Below are 6,359 nucleotides of genomic sequence, written 5' to 3' on the forward strand. Positions count from 1 at the left end.
ACTGCTATCTTCTTCCAAAAATCTTGGAGGACATATGCGGAAATCGTCGGTAGTAAGGAGTGCGTTCCCTTTGGACTTCGGATGTCTGCAAATTGCGCCATGCTTAGTCTCACCCATTTCTTGTTCAAGCGGAATTCCATGTACGCTTCGTCAATCGTGGCATCGGATGGGAAGTAGCATGAGTAGGTGGCCAAGAATTTGCGGGTTACGCTCTTGAATGAGGGCTCGACGCTCCTGCTCTGTGCTCCCCAACCGAACTTGTCGAATATGTATTCGACGTTCGCTTGAATACCCAACCCTCGAATCGTGCGTTCGCACATAGCTTTGCTTGGGCGTTGTTTCAACTTCGATAGGTGCTTCGCCCGCTCGTATGCTTCATCGTGTCGGCCGATCTTGACCAGCTTGGGTGGTCCTTCGACGAGGAGGTTCTGTTTCGTCTCCAATATCTCGGTGATTGTGTCCGGTCTCATCTCTCTCTTTTGAGAGAACTCGGCTTCCTGTGACGATGAAGAAACGTCGCTTGTGCGGGCTCTTTTTGGTGCCATCTGCAAAGGTATAGTCGATATGGATCGGGGCAGTGGGGTTAGGGCGAGAAAAATAGAACGGTTTTCGGGTTTCAGAGAAAACGAGCGGGAGCTTGGGCGACCGCTGACAACTCAGGCGGTCGCTCGAGCAAAACGAGCGACCGCTCACTGGTTCGGGAAATCGAATTTCCGATCGGAAATCGGGATTTTCCGGTCGAAATCTCTCGAAACCAACCCTAGCAGCTATACCCATTAACTTTCGACCTATCTGTAACTAAAGTACCCTAATGTCACGATTTTCAGAGAGGAATTTACCGGTTAGGGTTTTCGGATATTGTAGCTTTCGTGTGTGGTTCCGGAACGATGGCGGCGCGGTGAGACTTCGAAGGGGCGGACTCTGTCACGGTGGCTGGGAGAATCGGTCGCCGGCGAGAGAGAAGGGGAGAGAGTTTTGGGATTTTTTTTGTGTGAAGTGGCGGGGCTCCCGAAATCGTGTTAAAAACTCGATTTCGCGACCGAGCGATCGCTCGGTTTCTCGGGCGATCGCTCGATAATTTTCTCTCTCTTTTTTTTTCGAAAAGCTGCGGGCGATCGCTCGTTTTGTTCGAGCGGTCGCTCGCGGAACGGGCGGTCGCCTGGTGAACCGGACGGGCCGCTCATTTTCTCTGTAGTCCGGCGAATGCTAAAATTTTTCATCTCCCGTTTTCCCCCCCGACGAAAGGACTCGTTTGATTGGAGTGATTTGGGAGAATCTGGAGCCTATCCATGGTGAATAAAAGAAGAAAAAAAGAAAAGAACGAGGTTCGAAGAATTTACATCCCGGGGTTGCTAGTTAAGGTCGTAGCTAGACCGATGTGGCATTCAGTCGATCGAAGAAAAGGAGAGTACAGAGGTACCTCCTCCCGGCTTAGCTTTCCCCGGGTTGTATGGTTTGATCTTTTGGGCGTTGACCGTGAATGACCCACCCTTCTCGTTGTTGAGTTCCACCGCTCCATGTGAGGTGACATGCTTAATGGTGAACGGTCCCGACCATCTCGATTTAAGCTTTCCTGGAAAAAGTTTTAGTCGGGAATTAAATAAAAGTACGAGGTCACCTTGTCGGAAGTTTCGGTGGAGGATGTGGCGATCATGCCACTTCTTGGCTCGCTCCTTGTAGATTCGTGCGTTCTCGTATGCATCCAGGCGAATTTCCTCCAAGTGGTGGAGCTCTAGCACTCGTTTTTCTGCTGCGGTTTTCCAATCGTAGTTCAACGCCTTAATCGCCCAATATGCCTTATGCTCTAACTCGACCGGAAGGTGGCAGGTTTTTCCGTACACGAGTTGAAATGGAGTCATCCCGATCGGTGTCTTGAATGCTGTCCGATATGCCCAAACCGCATCTTCAAGCTTCAAAGCCCAGTCTTTCCTTGACTTGGCCACTGTTTTCTCCCAGATCTGTTTTATCTCCCTGTTGGAGACCTCCACTTGGCCACTCGTTCGGGGGTGATAGGGAGTGGCTACTCTATGGTGAACACCATATTTAGTCAATATGCCCTGAATCACTCTATTAACGAAGTGCGCTCCCCCAGCAATTATCACCACTAACGGGACTCTAAACCGAGGAAATATGATTCTTTTGAACATCCGTGAAACAGTGCTTGAATCATTCTTCGGGCTAGCAAATACTTCCACCCATTTCGTCACATAATCCACAGCCACAAGGATGTATAGGTTACCGCAGGATGATGGAAATGGTCCCATGAAATCGATTCCCCACACATCAAACGGTTCCACTTCTAAGATGTAGTTTTGTGGCATCTCATTCCGACGCGAAATATTCCATGTTCTTTGGCAAGCATCGCAGGAGCTCACAAAACGGTGGACATCCTTAAAGAGAGTTGGCCAATAAAAACCCGCTTGCAAAACCTTCGCGGATGTCTTGGCCGAAGCAAAATGACCCGCATAATCCGATGCATGACAATGATGGATCACTTGCTGCACTTCCTCTTCGGGGATGCATCTCCTAAATAACCCATCTTTGCCCCGTTTGAAGAGAAATGGTTCGTCCCAAAAGTAATCCCTCGTGGAGAAACTTTTTCTTTCCATTATAGTTCAACTCCGGTGGAATCACCTTGGCAACCAAATAATTGACAAAATCCGCATACCAAGGGACATCGGAACTAACCTCTAATGCCAAAATTTGTTCCTCTCGCAGCGAATCATTGATAGGTATCTCATTGGGTATTTCTAGTCTTGACAAATGATCGGCCACTGTATTCTCCGTCCCCTTGCGATCTCGAATTTCCAGATCAAACTCTTGTAGAAGTAATATCCATCTAATCAACCGTGGCTTGGCATCTTTCTTTGTGAGTAGATATCGCAAGGCTGCGTGATCTGTATAAACAATGACTTTAGAACCCACCAAGTATGATCTAAATTTCTCGAAGGCGAACACTACACAAGGAGTTCTTTCTCCGTGGTGGAGTAGTTCATTTGGGCGTCATCGAGCGTTTGACTTGCGTAGTATACGGCGTAATGCTTCCCATCTTTCTTTTGTCCCAATACGGCCCCGACCGCGAAGTCGCTAGCATCGCACATTAACTCAAAAGGAACACTCCAATCCGGGGGTTGAATGATCGGAGGTGATATTAGTGCCTTCTTTAATACACCAAATGCCTTGTGGCACTCCCCATTAAACTCAAATGGGACGTCCTTGCCCAAAAGCGCAGTCAAGGGTCTTGCTATCTTCGAAAAATCTTTGATGAATCTCCTGTAAAATCCGGCGTGACCCAAGAAACTTCGGATTCCTTTAACGTTAGTCGGTGGTGGTAGCTTCTCAATCACTTCCACTTTCGCTCTATCCACTTCTATCCCCTTATCCGAAATCCTATGACCAAGCACGATGCCCTTTTGCACCATGAAGTGGCATTTTTCCCAATTTAAGACCAAGTTAGCCTTGCTGCACCTGTCTAGCACTCGATGAAGATTGGTTAGACACACATAAAGGAGGGTCCATGGACCGAAAAGTCGTCCATGAACACCTCCATGATATCTTCAATCACATCAGAAAAAATAGCCATCATGCATCTTTGAAATGTGGCTTGTGCATTGCATAATCCGAATGGTATGCGTCTATATGCAAAAGTACCATAGGGGCACGTGAATGTTGTCTTTTCTTGATCGCTAGGATGAATTGGAATTTGGAAAAATCCGGAATAGCCATCGAGAAAGCAAAAATATGAATGCAATGCGAGTCTTTCTAATATTTGATCAATGAATGGTAAAAGGAAGTGGTCTTTGCAGGTGTTTGTGCTTAGCTTGCGATAGTCAATGCACATTCTCCATCCCGTAATTGTCCTTGTTGGTATGAGTTCATTGTTCTCATTAGGAACGACCGTGATACCTCCCTTTTTGGGTACAACTTGTACCGGGCTAACCCAAGAGCTATCCGAAATCGGGTAGATAATACCCGCATCTAACAATTTCAAAATCTCTTTCTTGACTACTTCTCTCATGTTCGGGTTTAGCCTACGTTGATGCTCGATTGACGATTTGGTATCATCCTCTAAATGTATGCGGTGCATGCAAAGAGAGGGGCTAAGACCTTTGATGTCTCCTAGAGTGTACCCTAGAACTTCCCTGTATTGCTTAAGTAGCCTGGTGAGTTTTTCTACTTGACCCTCATCTTATGCATCGTTAACGATAATGGGATAAGTAGAATTTGATCCGAGGAAAACATACCTTAACCCTTGAGGTAGGGGTTTCAATTCCACTAGTGGAGCATGGTTGGGATCCCAATCGATGCTTGTGTCTCCTTTCGGGACTTGGGGCGCGTCAGGTATGGCTCGAGTGGTCGCGAAGAGGGCTTCGAACTGTAATTCTTCCCTCTCAGGTAGAAGTGGGCGGGTCGCCCAATATGTCGAGCGGTCGCTCGTTCTGTCCGAAACTGAGTCGATTTTGCTCAGACTTTTCGGGCGGGCCGCCTGGCCATTCGAGCGGTCGCTCGTGTCCTCAGATCTCACTTGAATTTTGCTCAGAAATTGCAGGCGGGCCGTCTGCTTTCCTGGGCGGTCGCCCGTTTCTTCAATTTTTTCTTCGAATTTGCTCAGAAATTTCAGGCGGGCCGCCTGATTTCCCGGGCGGTCGCCCGTTTTTCCCTGGATCTCTTCTTCTTCTAACACTTTCGGGCGGGCCGCCTGAAAATCTGGGCGGGCCGCCTGAAATATTGCAGAAACTTCTTTTCCTCCTTCCCGATCATCTAACGCCCGTCTAATCTCCTCGATTTCTTCCCAGTTGCTATATAAGCTTACTTCTGCAGCCATTAGCGAGATTTCTAGCGGATCCACTTCACGGAATTCTCCAATTACTTCCTCTGTCATTGCTTCGAGTATATCCGCATAACATACCGTATCACTTGTTGACGGTTGCTTCAAATTCTGATCGAGGGTAAATTCGACTGTCTCATCTCCAATTTTCATCGTCAATCTACCAGCTCGAACGTGCACTACGGCATCCGCTGTGCTTAAAAATGGTCGGCCTAGTATGATCAGTACCTTGGAATCTTCATTCATAACTAAAACCACAAATTCTACCGGCACATAGAACCCACCAATCTTCAAGGGTACATCCTCTAATATTCCTGCCTGATCGATCTGCTAACTGCAGTGCCATTCTTGTGGGTTTTAGCTCACCAATATTCAACTTCTTGTAGATTGACAAGGGCATTAAGCTCACGCTTGCTCCAAGATCGCACAGGGCTCGATCTATCTCAATATTTCCCAACTTGCAAGATATAGAGAAACTCCCCGGATCAGACATCTTAGGGGGAAGCTCATACTTCGTGATTGCGGTACTAATCTCGGTACTAAGAGCTACTGTTTCTTTCTCCACCACCCTTTTCTTCGTCAAAATATCTTTCAAAAACTTTGCGTAGGAGGGCATTTGGAGAATTGCCTCGTGGAAGGGCATTGTAATCTCCATCTTCTTTAACATCTCCGCAAACTTCCCGAACTGGTTGTCCTCATTAAATTTCTTTAGACGAGAGGGGAAAGGAATCGGGGGTACCTTAGGCGGAGGCGGGATGTAGGCTGGTTCTTTCTCTAGTTCTTGCACCTTAGGGATGTCTTCCTTTACCGCCTTGCCCTTTTCCTCTCTCGTCAACCCCGGAGGTGCTACTTTCTCAACCATTGGGGGTGTAATCTCCATAAGTTGTTTTCCACTCTTTAGTTCGACTGCATTAATATGCTCACGGGGATTCACTTCGTTCTTTCCGGGAAGCATTCCTTGCTGTCTTGATGATGAGGAGGATGCAATTTGGGCCACTTGATTGTCCAAAATCTTCAAGTGGGCTTGTACTCCCTCCAATTGCTTCTTAAATGCAACTTGCTCATTCTCAATGCTCCCAATGGATACTCCTTGTGATTTTTGACCTTGGAGGATTTGAAATAGCATATCCTTGATGTCCGGGTCTTGGGCCTTGGGTTGCACTTGTTGTGGCCTATAGTTGGAATTCCCTTGATAATCTTGACTCCCTTGACTTTGTTGTTGGTATTTCGGCTGGAAGCCCGGAGGTCCTTGGGTGTTCCTTTGGAAGGCGAGTTGAGGATTTAGCACATTTGACGCGTTCTTGTAGGAGAAATTGGGATGATTCCTCAATCCCGGGTTGTATAGGTTGGATGGATGAGTGTATTGGTTTTGGCCGACATAGTTTGCCTCTTCCGCTTCTTGGTCAATCATATACATACCCGGTTGAACTTGCGCTACATTGTGATCCTCCACAGCAGCTACTTGTTTGGCATTGGCAAGTTGGACCTTTATCTCCGCAAGGTCGGCTAGCACCGCCTTAAGAGCTGCGTT

The sequence above is a fragment of the Tarenaya hassleriana genome, unplaced genomic scaffold (assembly GCF_000463585.1).
Source record: "Tarenaya hassleriana unplaced genomic scaffold, ASM46358v1 Cleome298, whole genome shotgun sequence".
Lineage (NCBI taxonomy): Eukaryota > Viridiplantae > Streptophyta > Magnoliopsida > Brassicales > Cleomaceae > Tarenaya > Tarenaya hassleriana.